The sequence below is a fragment of the Pan paniscus genome, chromosome 21 (genome assembly GCF_029289425.2).
Source record: "Pan paniscus chromosome 21, NHGRI_mPanPan1-v2.0_pri, whole genome shotgun sequence".
Lineage (NCBI taxonomy): Eukaryota > Metazoa > Chordata > Mammalia > Primates > Hominidae > Pan > Pan paniscus.
Window position 1 is genome coordinate 41,148,514 of NC_073270.2, and position 16,638 is coordinate 41,165,151.

Consider the following 16,638-nt stretch of genomic DNA (forward strand, 5'->3'; position numbering starts at 1 on the left):
TCATCACTAATGGACACTTAGGTTAATTCCATACTTGGCTGTTGTGAATACCACTGCAATGAACATGTTAGTATAGATGCCTCTTCAACATACTGATTTCATCTCCTTTGAATATATATCCAATAGTGAGACTGCTGTATCCTATGGTGGTTCTGTTTTTAATTGTTTGAGGAACCTCCATACTGTTTGCTATGATGGGTGTACTAATTTACATTCCACCAACAGTGTGCAAGGGTTCCCTTTCTCCACGTCCTCAGGAACAATGTTATAGTAGCCATTCGAACAGGTGCAAGGTAATATCTCATTGTGGCTTTAGATTGCATTTCCCTGATGATTAATGATGCTGAGCATTTTTTCATATACTTGTTGGCCATTTGTATGTCTTCTTTTGAGAAATGTCTATTCAGATCTTTTGCCCATTTTAAAATTTGGGTATTAACCCCTCATCAGATATATGGTTTTTAAATGTTTTCTCCCATTCCATACGTTGTCTCTTCACTCCGTTGATTGTTTCCTTTGCTGTGCAAAAGTTTCTTAGTTTCATATAACACTATTTCTCTATTTTCACTCTTTTTGCCTGTACTTTTGGGGTCATATTTAAAAAATTATTGCCCAGACCCAGGTCATGCAGCTTTTCCTCTATATTTTCTTCTTCTAGTAATTTTAGTTTGAGGTCTTGTGTTTAAGGCTTAAATCTATTTTGAATTGATTTTTATTTGAGACAGGGTCTTGCTCTGCCACCCAGGCTGGAGTGCAGTGGTGCAATCAAGGCTCACTGTAGCCTCAAAGTCCTGGGCTTAAGTGATCCTCCCTCCTCAGCCTCTTGAATAGCTGGGTCCGTAGGCATGTGCCACCATGCCTAGCTAATTTTTTTATTTTTAGTAGAGATGGGGTACGGGGGTCTCTCTATGTTTCCCAGGCTGGTCTCAATTTTCTGGGCTTGAGCAATCCTCTCATCTCAGCCTCTCAAAGTGCTAGGATTAAAGGTGTGAGCCATAACACCCGACCTTCAATTTTTGTATATGGTATGAGGTGAGAGTCTAATTTCATTCTGCATGTGGATATCTAGTTGTCCCTACACCATTTATTAAAAAGACTGCCCTTTACCCATTGTGTGTTCTTTGCACCGTTGTTGAAAATCAATTGACTGTAAATGCATAGGTTTATTTTGGGTCTCTATTCTGTTCTATTGGTCTATGTGTCTGTACAAATGCTATTCTATCAGCAAATGTTGGGAAGTGGGAGAGGGACAGAAGATTTCAGAACAAGAGTCTTGAGGTGGGGAAAAAAAACAGTATATTTTAAGGCCGGGTGCAGTGGTTCATGCCTGTAATCCCAACACTTTTGGGAGGCCGAGGCAGGTGGATCACCTGAGACCAGGAGTTCGAGACCAGCCTAGGCAACATGGCTAAACTCTGTCTCTACAAAAAAATACAAAAAATTAGCCGGGTATGGTGGGGGGTCGCTCTGTCGCCCAGGCTCGAGTGCAGTGGCGCAATCTCAGCTCACTGCAACCTCTGCCTCCCGGATTCAAGTGATTCTTCTGCCTCAGCCTCCCGAATAGCTGGGACTACAGCTGTGCACCACCATGCCCAGCTAATTTTTGTATTTTTAGTAGAGACAGGATTTCACCATATTGGCCAGGCTGTTCTTGAACTCCTGACCTCGTGATCCGCCCGCCTTGGCCTCCCAAAGTGCTGGGATTACAGGCGTGAGCCACCGCATCTGGCCAGAGGAATTATATTTTAAGAGACAGGATCTCTCTATGTTGCCCAACCTGATCATGAACTCCTGGGCTCAAGGGATCCTCCTGCCTCAGCCTCCTGAGTAACTGGGACTACATGTGAGAGCCACCGTACGCAGCCATTGGAGGATATTAAGTAGGGAGGGCTACCTAATTCATATTTAAGAAGTTGACTTTGGGCCATGCACGGTGGCTCACACCTGTAATCCCAACATTTTGGGAGGCCAGGGTGGGCAGATCTCTTGAGCCCAAGAGTTTGAGACCAGCCTGGGTAACATGGCAAAACCCTGCCTCTACTGAAAACACAAAAAAATTAGCTGGGTGTGGTGGTGTATGCCTGTGGTCCCAGCCACTCAGAAGGCTGAGATGGGAGGATCACCTGAGCCTGGGGAGGTCAAGGTCGCAGTGAGCACTGATCGTGCCACTGTACCCCAGCCTGGGTGACAAAGTGAGACCCTGTCTCAAAAAATATATACATTAATTAATTAAAATAAAAAATCAAGAAACAGTTTTTGTTGTGGTTGGTTGGTTTGTTTGTTTTTTGAGATGGAGTCTTGCTCTGTCACCCAGGCTGGAGTCCAATGGCACAATCTCGGCTCACTGCAACCTCCGCCTCCTGGGTTCAAGCGATTCTCCAGCCTCAGCCTCCTGAGTAGCTGGGATTACAGGCGCCCGCCACCAAGCCCACCTAATTTTTGTATTTTTAGCAGAGGCGGGGTTTCGCCATATTGGTCAGGCTGGTCTCGAACTCCTGACCTCAGGTGATCTGCCCGCCTCTGCCTCCCAAAATGCTGGGATTACAGGGGTGATCCACCGTACCTGGTCAACTCCCAGTCTTAACACAAACAGAGCATACAATGATGGCAGACAACATTCCAGAGAGGGCTACAAGGGAAGTAATATTCAAATGGGAAGGCCAGGTTTCATTCATGCAGAAAGTAGAAGGAACTTTCTAGGAATAGGCTGGCAGTATAGACAACTTTATCTCACATAGATTCCATAGTCCTCTCACAGAGGACTCCCCATTCTCCTTAACCTCAGCTCCCCAGTGCTGCTCAGCTTCCCTCCGCTGCCAGAGCTCCTCAACTTCTTGTACCCCAAACCCTCAGCCTGAAGCCCCAGCAATCTCCACTGTTCTCCCCAAGCTCCCTCTGCCCATCTTTCTCTTCACAATGACTTCACCCCTCAGAATTCCCATACTTCTTTATAGGCCCCACATTGAAACCCAGCCGTTTATTTAAAATAAAACAATTGGGCCAAGCATGGTGGCTCATGCCCATAATCCCAGCAACTCAGGCAGCCCAGGCAAGAGGATCCCTTGAGGCCAGGAGTTTGAGACCAGTCTGGGCAACATAGTGAGACCCCATCTCTATGAAGAAAAAAAAATTTTTTTTTTTTCTTGAGAGAGACTCTTGCTCTGTCGCCCAGGCTGGAGCAATCTCAGCTCACTGCAAACTCTTGGAAAACAGTCTGGCTGTTCTATGAATTTTAAACATACAGTTACTGTATGATTCAGCCATTCCATTCCTAGGTATATATCCAAGAGAAATGAAAATATATATCCACACAAAAACTTGTTTGCAAATGTTCATCACAGCATTATTCATAATAGCCGAAAAGTAGAAGCAACTCAAATATCCATCAACCAAAGAATAGATAAAAACAATATGGTGGCCAGGCACAGTGGCTCACGCCTGTAATCCCAGCACTTTGGGAGGCCGAGGTGGGGGGGATCACTCGAGGTCAGGAGTTCGAGACCAGCCTGGCCAACATGGCGAAACCCTGTCTCTACTAAAAATACCAAAAAAATTAGCTGGGCATGGTGGCAGGCGCCTGTAATCCCAGCTACTTGGGAGGCTGAGGCAAGAAAACTGCTTGAACCAGGGAGGTGGAGGTTGCAGTGAGCCGAGATCGTGCCATTGCACTCCAATCCAGCCTGGGCAACAAGAGCAAAACTAAAAAAACCAAAAAACCACAATATGCTATATCCAGACAATGGATTATTACGCAGCAATAAAAAGAAATGAAATACTAATACATGCTACAACATGAATGACCCTCAAAAAACATTAAATGAAAGAAACCAGTCACAAGAGGCCACATATTGGATTGTTCCATTTCTATAAAGTGTGCTGCCCCACCCACTCCCATGGCCAATTTTAGACCTCATCACCAGAATTGTTTGAATTCTGAAATTTTTAATTTATGCCTTCTGTGTTCTCACCATCCTATTATTCTGGTTTTCATTCATTACCCCTAGTACGCCTGTTGTTCTACCCCATTGAGACACCACACTTTTTATCTCTTCTCTTTATAGTCTATTGACCCTCTCCCCTCTTTGCTTCTCCCATCTAGTTCCCATCTGGTCTATTGTTTTAATTTCTCTCTTGCCAGTATTAACTCCCTTGCTCAATTGTCTTCCTATCTCGTCCACCTAGAAAGACCTCAACCCTCCAATTGTCTATTTATTCCATGCCTGCCTCCGGATTCTTGAGTACTATTGAAGAAAATCATGCAAATATTATATTGGTACCACTAAATATGGTTTTCAACCTTTATTAAGTTATACTCTGTCCACCTTCTTCAAAACCACCATTTATAACTACATTAGATTGTTAGGGCTGCCATAACAAAGTGCCACTATGTGGGTGGCTTAAAGCAATGGAAATGTATTGTTTGGTAGTTATGGAGGCTGGAGGTCTGAAATCAAGGTGTTGACAGGGCCACGCTCTATCTGTAGGTTCCAGGAGAGGAAGCTTCCTTGCCTTTTCTAGCTTCTGGAGATTGCCAACAATCCCTGGCATTTCTTACCTTGCACCTGCATAACTCCAATCTCTGCCACTGTTATCACATGACATTCTCCCTGGGTGTCTGTCTCTGTGTCTCTTCTCTTCCTCTTCTTTTTTTTTTTTTTTTGAGATGGAGTCTCATTGTGACATCCAGGCTGGAGTGCAATGGCGCGTCTCTGCTCACTGCAACCTCCACCTCCCAGATTCAAGTGATTCTCCTGCCTCAGCCTCCTGAGTAGCTGGGATTAAAGGCACCCACCACCACGCCTGGCTAATTTTTATATTTTTAGTAGAGACGGGGTTTCACCATGTTGATAAGGCTGGTCTTGAACTCCTGACCTGCCTTAGCCTCCCAAAGTGCTGGGATTACAGGCACGAGCCACCATGCCCAGCCAATACATATGAATTCTATTTGCTCCTCGCCAATCTCCACTGCCTCCTTCCTAGGTAAGACTAACATCTTCTCTCACCTGGACTACTACAACTGACTTGATCAGCAAGTTATGTTGATAGAGCATTTCAGGCAGAAAGAATAGCACATGAAAAGGCTTTGAGGTAAGAATTGGCTTGATATTTTGAGGACAAAAGGAAAGCCAAGATCAGTGTGACTGGAAGATAATGAGTGAGGGTTGCAGTATAAAAGATGAGGTCTGAGGCAGGGCGAGGTGGCTCACGCCTGTAATCCCAGCACTTTGGGAGGCCGAGGCGGGTGGATCATGAGGTCAGGAGATCGAGACCATCCTGACTAACACAGTGAAATCCCATCTCTACTAAAAACAGAAAAAATTAGCCGGGCGTAGTGGTGGGCGCCTGTATTCCCAGCTACTCGGGAGGCTGAGGCAGGAGAATGGTGTGAACCCGGGAGGCAGAGCTTGCAGTAAGCGGAGATCGTGCCACTGCACTCCAGCCTGGGCAACAGAGCGAGACTCCGTCTCAAAAAAAAAAAAAAAAAAAAAAGATGAGGTCTGAGAGGCAGGCAGAGTCCAGATTTTGGGGGCCTTGAAGGTCCATGATAAGGAGTTTGCATTTTATTTTATTTTAAGCAAAGCAGTGACATGTTTTAAAAGGGCTCTCTTGGCTGGTTTACAGAGAATAGATTGTAGATCATAGCGTAGTTTACTTCCAGCATGCTCTTTAGGCTTGGCAAGGTGAGATGTTAATGCGACCCCAATTTTGGGGCTTGCTCTAGCTTGCTTTCACTGTATATGAAACTGGAAAGCTATCCAAGTTGTTTTCATTTTAGCTTCAAATAAGGAAACCTCTTTTATTCTCTGTTAACTGCCAAGGATCAAGAGTCCCTCCCTGGAAGAGGTAAGGTGATACATTCTTTCCCTGGAGAAAAAAAACTGTTACAGGAAGCCAGAAAGAAGAAGGGAAGGGGGGCAGTGTCCCAATCCCATTAGATTATGCAATCAAGCCGAAGGTACCCACCTCCATTCAAATAAAGTGATTGTGCTTTCCTAAAACGAAAAGCCATTGTCTATCAAGAACTTATGCTGATTTACAAATTTATCTATGTGAAAATCTTTAGGAAAGTTAAATATTTAATAAATCACCTTTTTTTTTTTTGAGACGGAGTCTCACTCTGTTGCCCAGGCTGCAGTGCAATGGCGCGATCTCGGCTCACCGCAACCTCTGCCTCCGGGGTTCAAGCGACTCTCCTGCCTCAGCCTCCTGAGTAGTTGGGATTATAGGTGCCTGCCACCACCCCCGGCTAATTTTTGTATTTTTAGTAGAGACAAGGTTTCACCACGTTGGCCAGACTGGTCTTGATCAGCAAGTTATGTTGATAGTGCATCCTGACCTCAGGTGATCCACCCACCTCGGCCTCCCAAAGTGCTGGGATTACAAGTGTGAGCCACCATGCCCAGCCAATCACCTTTTTTTTTAGAGATAAGGTCTCCCTCTGTCACCCATGCTGAGCGCAGTGGCATGATCACAACTCATTGCAGCCTCAAACTCCCGGCTCAAGTGATCCTCCCGCCTCAGCCTCCCAAGTAGCTGGGACCACGGGCACATACCACTAGGCCCAGGTAATTATTTTTACTTTTTGTAGAGATGGGGTCTTGCTCTGTTGCCCAGGCTGGTCTCAAATTCCTGGACACGAGCGATCCTTCCACCTGGGCTTCTGAAAATGCTGGGATTATAGGTGTGAGCCACCTTGCCCAGCCATAAATCATGGTTTGTTTTTTATTTTTTTGAGACAGAGTCTCACTCCGTCACCCAAGCTGGAGTGCAGTGGCATGATCTTGGCTAACTGCAACCTCCGCCTTTGGTGTTCAAGAGATCCTCCTGCCTCAGCTTCCTGAGTAGCTGGAATTACAGGTGCATACTACCACACCTGGCTAATTTTTGTATTTTTAGTTGAGACAGGATTTCACCATGTTGGCCAGGCTGGTCTCAAACTCCTGGCCTCAAGTGATCCACCTGACTCGGCCTCCCAAAGTGTTGGGATTACAGGTGTGAGCCACTGAGCCTGGCCAAATGACCTTTATTAAAAAGACAAATTTTATGCTGAAACTGTTCTAGAACATTCAGAATATATATACTCTATGACTACAGGACAATATTTGCCAGTGGGATCAGTTATAATGTCTGTTTCTCTTTAAGGAACAGTCTGTGCCCTTTACCTATCAATTAACCCAGCAGAGGGCTGGTTTCTGTGTCTTATTGGCCCCGACACAAAGTTGTTTTCTTTGCCCCTTAGTGCAGTGCAGACAATTCTATTAAGAAACCATTCTATTGGCCGGGCGCGGTGTTTCATGCCTGTAATCCCAGCACTTTGGGAGGCTGAGGTTGGCGGTCACTTGAGGTCAGGAGTTTGAGACCAGCCTGGCTGATGTAGTGAAACGCTGTCTCTACTAAAAATACAAAAATTAGCCAGGTGTGGTGTCATGTGCCTGTAATCCCAGCTACTCGGGAGGCTAAGGCATGAGAATCCCTTGAACCTGAGAGAAGAAGGTTGCAGTGAGCCAAGATCACGCCACTGTACTCCAGTCTGGGTGACAGAACAAGACTCTGTCTCAAAAAAAAAAAAAGAAAAAGAAAAAGAAACCTTTCTATGAATCTTATTGTTGTGTTTATTGTAATAATGTAATTGAAGATATTTGTTACATTAGTTTTCAAGAATGGCTGTACAATTTGCTGAGCAATGCTTGATTAACTCAGATGCAATAACCTGTGTAATAGCCTATTTTCTTGCTTTGTATTGGTTGCTAGACAGCTTAGGTATTGCTCACCTGTAGCAGATATAGATCAATATGATCCACATTTTAGCCCCATTCTTGGCTTCATTTTGTTCCCTTGTTTTCTTTTCCTATTGATTCACATTTGATTTATCTTGTCTTGCATTTTACATATCTTACTAAGACTTTAAAATCAATTCTTAAACATGGCAAAATATGAAGGGGTGAATGATATTGAATATACTGAAACCATTTCCAAGCAGGCATTAAGTTCTATCCTTTTTTGAGACAGAGTCTCACTCTGCCGCCCGGGCTGGAGTGCAGTGGCACAATCTCAGCTCACTGCAGCCTCCGCTTTCCAGGCTCATGCCTCAGCCCCCTGAGTAGCTGGGATTACAGGCCTGTGCCACCATGCCCAACTAATTTTTGTATTCCTAGTAGAGACAGGGTTTTGCCATGCTGGCCAGGTGGTCTCAAACTCCTGGCCTGAAATGATCCATCTGCCTCAACCTCCCAAAGTGCTGGACGGGTAGATTGCTTGAGCTTAGGAGTTCAAGACCAGCCTGGGCAACATGGCAAGACCCCGTCTCTACAAAAGAGAGATAAATAAATTGTTGGCCGTGGTGGTGCACAGCTGTGGTCCTGGCTACTCAGGAGGCTGAGATGGGAGGATTGCTTGAGCCCAGGAGGCAGAGGTTACGGTGAACCAAGATTGCGCTACTGCACTCCAGCCTGGGCCACAGAGGGAGACCCTGTCTCAAAGAAAAGTAAAAATATGGCCAGGCACGTTGGCTTACACTTGTAATCCCAGCACTTTGGAAGGCCAAGGCATGCGGATCACCTGAGGTCAGGAGTTTGAGACCAGCCTGGCCAATGTGGTGAAACCCCGTCTCTACTAAAAATACAAAAAAATTAGCCAGGCGTGGTGGCAGGCGCCTGCAATCCCAGCTACTTGGAAGGCTGAGGCAGGAGAATAGCTTGAATGTGGGAGGCAGAGGTTTCAGGGAGCCAAGACGGTGCCATTGCACTCCAGCCTGGGCAACAAGAACGAAACTCAATCTCGAAAAAATAAAAGAAAAAGAAAAAGAAAAAATAATGGAAATTATTTGTTTGCATTCCTGTCTCTATAACTAGACTATAAACTCCTTTTGAAGGCAGTTATTGTTCATTCATTCAACAAATACAATGGAGTCACATTATGTACCCATTTGACTTACTTGACTTCTTAGGGAAAACATAAAAAAAAGAAGAAAGACCAATACTCTATGATTCCACTTACGTAAGGTACCTGGAGTAGTCACATTCATAGAGACAAAAAGTAGAAGGGTGGCTGCCAGGGGCTGGGAGGAAAGGGAAATGGGAAGCTGCTCAAATGGGTATAGTTTCAGTTTTGCAAAATAAAAAAGTTCCAGAGATCTGTTGCACAGCAATGTGAATATAGTTAACAGTATAAAGTATGCGCTTCAAAATGGCTAAGATGGTAAATTTTGTTATGTGTTTATTACCACAATTTTTTAAAAAAAGAAAAGGAAGAAGAATCAGCTAGCAGTGCTTGAGATGAGAACATGAATCTGTGCTGTTTCCACGGCTGGTCTTGGTTCCTTCCTTCATAGAGTATGCATCTCATTGGGCTGAATGTGATTTTATTGTTTAAAGATAAATGTTTCTGGCCAGGTGCGGTGGCTCACGCCTGTAATCCCAGCACTTTGGGAGGCTGAGGCAGGAGGATCACCTGAGGTCAGGAGTTCGAGACCAGCCTGGCCAACGTGGTGAAACCCCGTCTCTACTAAAAATACGAAAATTAGCTGGGCATGATGGCGGGCGCCTGTAATCTCAGCTACTTAGGAGGCTGAAGCAAGAGAATTGCTTGAACCTGGGAGGCAGAGGTTGCAGTGAGCCAAGATCACACCACTGCACTCCGTCCTGGGCAACAAGAGCAAAACTACATCTCAAAAAAAAAAAAAAAAAGGATAAATGTTTCTTACAACATGGCCCCTACATGCAAGCCAGCTGCTTACATGGGCCTTAATCAAAGAAACTGTTTTCCTATTGGAGGGGAAAAATGGTCATACTAAACTTGTTAAGAGAAGAGAGAGTTAAAAGAATCTTCAAGGATCATTTTTACTATATGAGTATTACCATATAGTAAAATATATTATATATCAAAAATATATTATGTATATCATGGAGTTCCTAGTACCAGTTTTTACTACTGTTTTCTTTCCTCACCAACTCTCAAGCAATATGTCTAATCTTTGAGGCCCTAGCTGTTGGGTTTTCTCTGTTCTCCAAGTCAGCACCTCTCAGAAGGCAAGTGGACAGCCTCAAGTGCCCAAACTAAGGGACTTGGCAGCTCCCAGCTGAAGCCATCCTTCACAGAGTCAGTGGAACCAATCATCAACATGATATGATTTTAAGGATGGGAAGATATGTTCTCTGCACCTTGCAAACTCATGTTATTCATTTGCTCATATAGTCCCTATGCTGAACATGTCTTCCTTCAACCCTGCTATGGCTTGAGTATTTTGAGTGTGTCCTCCAAAAGTTCATGTGTTGGAAACTTAATCCCCAATACCATAGCGTTGGGAGGTGGGCCCTAATAAGAACGCGATTGGGTCATGAGGGTTGAGTCACTGGGAATTGATTAATGTTGTCATCACAGAAGCAGGTTAGTTATTATGAGTGGGTTTTTGTTTTTTTGTTTTGTTTTGTTTTGAGATGGAGTCTCACTCTGTCGCCCAGGCTGGAGTGCAGTGGCATGATCTTGGCTTACTGCAACCTCCGCCTCCCGGGTTCAAGCGATTATCTTGCCTCAGCCTCCTGAGTAGCTGGGATTACAGGTGCACACCACCACGCCCAGCTAATTTTTGTATTTTTAGTAGAGAAAGGGTTTCTACTAAACCCCATCAGGGCTGGTCTTGAACTCCTGTCCTCGTGATCCGCCTGCCTTGGCCTCCCAAAGTGCTGAGATTACAGGCGTAAGCCACGGCGCCCAGCCAAGAGTGGGTTGTTATAAAGCGAATCCAGCCCTGGATGCCTCTCTCTGTTTCACATGTTCGCTTCCACCTTCTGCCCTTTGCCCATGGGATAAAGCAGCACAAGGCCCTCACTGGATACCAGCACCACACTCTTTAACTTCCCAGCCTCCAGAACTGTGAGCTAAATAAATGTCTGTTTATCACAGATTAACCATTCTGTGGCATTCTGTTACAGCAACAGAAAATCGATCAAGACAAACTCCACTCAAGTTTCATTCAATCTTCAGGACCCAGCTCAGTCCCTTATCCTCCATGAAGCCTTCTTACCATTTTCTCCATTGTTCCACTCACTTGTCATGTGAACATTTAATTACCTTCTTTCTCTTATTTACCTGAGTTAAACTATTATGTATTTCTCACATAATTCTTTATTTCTTTCTTTACTTTTTTTTCTTTTTTCAGACACAGGGTCTCACTCTGTCGCCTAGCCTGGAGTGCTGTGGCATGACCTTGGCTCACTGCAGCCTCAAACTCCTGGCTCAAGTGATCCTCCTTTCTCAGCTGCCCAGATAGCTGGGACTACAGGCGTGTACCACCAGGCCCAGCTATTTCAGAGACAGGGTCTCAGTATGTTGCACAGGCTGTATTCTTTTTTTTTTTTTTGAGACAGAGTCTCACTCTGTCACCCAGACTGGAGTGCAGTGGCATGATCTCAGCTCTCTGCAACCTCTGCCTCCCGGGTTCAAGCGATCCTCATGCCTCAGCCTCCCACGTAGCTGGGACTACAGGTGTGCACCACCACGCCTGGCTAATTTTTGTGTTTTTAGTAGATATGGGGTTTTGCCATATTGGCCAGGCTGGTCTCGAACTCCTGACCTCATGTGATCCATCCGCCTTGGCCTCCCAAAATGCTGGGATTACAGGAGTGAGCCACAACTCCCGGCCCAGGCTGTATTCTTTTTTTTTGAGACAGACTCTCACTCTGTTGCCCAAGCTGGAGTGCAGTGGCGCGATCTCGGCTCACTGCAAGCTCCGCCTCCCAGGTTCACGCCACTCTCTTGCCTCAGCCTCCTGAGTAGCTGGGACTACACGCGCCTGCCACCATGCCCGGCTAATTTTTTGTATTTTTAGTAGAGACAGGGTTTCACTGTGTTAGCCAGGATGGTCTCAATCTCCTGACCTTGTGATCCGCCCGCCTCAGCCTCCCAAAGTGCTGGGATTACAGGCGTTAGCCACTGCGCCCGGCTAGGCTATATTCTTTACTTCTTTTGTTATTATTTAATATGTCATGTTTGCAGGCCTTGACTCCCCCATTATCAATAAATACAGGTAAAGTTTATAGGCCAGACATTCTTCAAAGGACTTTTTATGAACATTATATATAACCTTCCCAACAGCTCCATGATATAAGAACTATTATTGTCTCCATTTGACATATGAGGAAACTTGAGGAAAGATAGCTGTGGTGACTTTGCACAAGGTCACACAGCAAGAATGAGGCATAGCTGGAGTTTAATTTCAGGCTGTCTGACACCATAGCTCAAACCTATGTTCAATGTGCAGGATTGGAGGGATCTTTAGTGTTTATCTAGTCAACTTCCCTCTCTTGCACTGCTCTTTCTCTTCCTCTAAACCAAGCTCAAATCCCTTTTCCAGTTTCCCAAGTCGTTATCTAAACTCTTTTTTTTACTTTTTGCTTTCTATTTTTATTTATTATTTTTTTTTAAGATGGAGTCTCACTCTTTCACCCAGGCTGGAGTGCAGTGGCATGATCTCGGCTCATTGCAACCTCCGCCTCTTTGGTTCAGCAATTCTCCTGCCTCAGCCTCCCAAGTAGCTGGGATTACAGGTGTGCGCCACCCCATCCAGCTAATTTTTTTAAATTTTTATTAGAAACGGGGTTTCATCATGTTGGCCAGGCTAGTCTCGAACTCCTGGCTTCAAGTGATCCACCTGCCTTGGCCTCCCAAGGTGCTGGGATTACAGGTGTGAGCCACCACACCTGGCCTATTTTTTATTTTTTTGAGACAGGGTCTCCCTCTGTTTCCCAGCCCAGGCTGGAGTGCAGTGGTGTGATCTCAGCTCACTACAGTCTCGACCTCTCAGGCTCAAGCAATCCTCCCACCTTAGTCTCCTGAGTAGCTGGGACTACAGGCACACACCACCATGCCCAGCTAATTTTTAAATATTTTTTAGAGACAGAGTCTCCCTATATTTCCCAGGTTGGTCTCAAACTCCTGTTCTCAAGGAGTCCTCCCACCTCAGCCTCCCTAAGTGCTGGTATTACAGATGTGAGCCACCATACCCACCCCTAAGCTCTTCTTGCCATGGAGAACTTAGTATTTTGCCTTTTCCATCTTTAGACTTAAAAAGCTCTCCTTTAAATTCATCTGACTTCTGCCTAAGGAGGAATATAGTATAGTAGCTCATCTGTACAATGGAGATTATAGTAGCTATCTCCCAGGATGGTTGTAAGGAATGAATGAAGTCAGGACAAAAGCATTTAGCTCAGTGCCTGGCACCAGGAGCTGCTGAACACACAGCAGCAATGGGCTATCCTTTACTTCTCCTTACAGATCTGTGCTTTGGAGCCACACAAACCAATCACTTCTCTTTTACCCATGGTAGTCCTTCAGTCTTTTTTTTTTTTTTTTAACATAGAGTCTTGCTCTATCACCCAGGCTGGAGTGCAGTGGTGTGATCTCAGCTCACTGCAACCTCCGCCTCCTGGGTTCAAGCTATTCTCCTGCCTCAGCTTCCCGAGTAGCTGGGACTAAGGTGCATGCCACCACGCCCGGCTAATTTTTGTATTTTTAGTAGAGACGGGAGTGTTGGCCAGGCTGGACTCGAACTTCTGACCTCATGATCCGCCTGCCTCGGCCTCCCAAAGTGTTGGGATTACAGATGTGAGCCACTACGCCCGGCCAGTCCTTCAGTCTTGAAAGCTGTGATCATTTGCTCTAAGTTGTCATCACTCTGCTCTTCCTCTTCCTCCTTTTCTTTTTTTATCTCTATATCTCTAGTTTCTTCAACTGAATCTCACAAGGCATTGTTTCTAGGCCCCTTACTATTCTGTCCTCCTCTGCCCCTCTCACTGTGGTCACTGAACAGAGTGAAACCACAATTTCCTTGGGTTTGTGCTACGTGTCTATTAATGAAGCCCACAATTGTATTAGCATTTAGGCCGCCGCATTATATTCAGCTAGCTCCAGCTAGCTCCATTGAGTTCGTAGCCACCTACAGCACCATTTCTTCCCCATCTGAAACTGTGAAATCATGTTTTCTTACATTCTGTACCTGTGCAGTTGGTTTCATGAATTCAGATGGATAATTTGACTGTTTTCTCTCTTTTATTTTATCTCCTCTGATTCAGCCTATCTTATCCTAACATCTTTTGGAATCTTTATGTCTTCTTCCATTTATGCACAGATTTTGAGGACAGGATTGTTGCAAGGTAAGAGAATTCCTGTAAAGCACAAGTACGTGGCATGCAATAAGTCCTTGATAAACATTAACAATGGTGATTGTTATTATTATCCTCAGCACAGCGTCTGGCCCATAGTTGACTCTCAATAAATAGTCACTGATTAATGAATGAGTGACTGGATCCATGATTGGTGAAATGAATGAATGTTCCCTCTCCTGAATCCTAGGCCCAGTAAATTTGATATTATCCTTCTTTTACAGATAGGAAAACTGAGGCTCAGAGAGCTTAAGGAACTTCCCCAAAGTAGCTCAGCTGGAGAGTGGTAAAACCAGGACTAGGATTCAGGTCTGCCTGATTCCCAGGCCTGTGTGACTAACACTTCCCCACTATACTTTCTTACATCTGTATTCAGGTCAGAACTAGTTGTGGAGTCAGAAGTCTGAGGGGTTTCCCGAGGTTGTATGTTCCATGCCCTAGAAAAGCGGGTTCCCCTGTTGTGACCCTGGGAGATGTGGAGGGGCCATGAGATGGGGGACAGAGCACTGGAAGCCTCTTCTCTTTTCTCCCCCATGGGCCTCTCAATTTTCACTGCCTTAAACTCTGCTTAGCTATTTCTCGCAAGAAACTAACAGCGCTGTGTGTCCTCAAGGAGAAACTTTTAAGACCAAGGAGCCAAGACCCAGGGAAGTGATTCAACAGCTTGCCAGGACTGCAGTCAGTGGAGTCAAGGGCCCAGAGAGCAGCAGCAAGAATGGTATAAAGAACCCTGAGGGCCCAGCGCAGTGGCTCATACCTGTATTCCCAGCACTTTGGGAAACCAAGGTAGGAGGATTGCTTGAGGCCAGGAGTTCAAGAGCAGCCTGGCGAACATGATGAAACCCCATCTCTACTAAAAATACAAAAATTAGCCTGGCATGGTGGCACTCGTCTGTAGTCCCAGCTACTCAGGAGGCTGAGACAGGAGAATCTCTTGAACCCAGGAGGCGGAGGTTGCAGTGAGTAAGCTGACATTGTGCCACTGCACTCCAGCCTAGGTGACAGATGGACACTCTGTCTCAAAAAAAAAAAAAAAAAAAAGAAGCACACTGAGGGCCAGGTGCGGTAGCTCAAAAGAAGAACACTGAGGGCCAGGTGCAGTAGCTCATGCCTGTAATCCAGCACTTTGGGAGGCTAAGGTAGGAGGATCGCTTGAGGCCAGGAGTTCAAGACCAGCCTGGATAACATAGTGAGACCTCATCTCTTAAAAAAAAAAAAGTTTAAAAGTTAGCCAGATGTGGTGGCACACACCTGTGGTCCTGGTACTTGGGAGGCTAAGGTGAAAGCTGCAGTGAGGTGAGCTATGATTGTTCCACTGAACTGCAGCCTGGGCAACAAAGCAAGAAAGACCCTGTCTTTAAAAAAAAAAAAAGAAGAAGAAGAAGAAGAAGAATGCAGACCTGCAGGAAGCTGTAGTTATCACTCTGCCTCTTTGGATATCAGCTTCCTCATCTGTAAAAAGTGAGGGTGGAGAGTTCTTGCCTTACCTGCTTCACTATGCAAGGCATGGCAATGATAACAGCTAACACATCCTGAGTGCCACCTCTGTGCCTGCTCCTGTGTTGAGTGCTTCTCATATCCTTGCAGTTAGCACCATGAAATAAGCATATTGTTTACCCTCTTTTTTTTTTTTTTTTTTTTTTACAAATGAGGAAACCAAGGTTCATGGAATTAAGTTACTTGCCCAAGGCCTCTAACTCTAAGTGACAGAACTGAAATTTTGAAAGTGTGCAGCCTTCAGAGCTGAGTGACCATGGGTGGAGAGTGTTTGTGAACTCTCAAGTATCATAGATGCCTTGTACCCTTTGGGGCAAGAATGAACAGTACCAGTTTGCAGCTTGTTATGGTTGCGGTTGGAGGTGGGTGGCTGGGGGAGAGTGTTTTCCAAGGAGGCAGCTGAACAGATCCTGTGGTTAGGATGGGTGACCTGATCACATCCCCAGAGTCTGGGTGGGAAAATGCAGGAGGGTCCACAGTCTGAAAGAGAGCCCTAGGGCAGGTTGTGGTGGTAGAGGAAACTCCTAGCGTGTCAATCCAAACAGTCCATTGGGAGCCCAGGCCTTCAGTAGGAGGGGCATTGTGGCTCAGATGACATGAACCTCTCTGACCGGGCTAAGGCAGAGAGAAGCTCCAGTTCGGTCAGAACTTTCCAAGAAACCAGGGACACGCAGCCCAGGAAATAATACCTGTGGGAGTCAGCCCCACCTGTGACCCCTTCATCTTATCTCTCTGCCCTTGGGTTTCTGGCCCCCCAGCTTCTACACTGCTCTCCCTGGATCCCCAGCCCACTCCTTGGCTTCCCCAGCACCTCCCTTCCAGGCCCATTCTCCCCTCACACACACCACAGCTCTGTCTGCCACGGCAGCTCCTTTGTTTACTTCCAGAGCTGCCAGGCACACCACTAGCCAAACACAACGAAGCCCAGCCAGCGAGGGGAGGCTCCAGGCTCAGTCTGTCCCCTCAGAGAGAGGTAATAGCC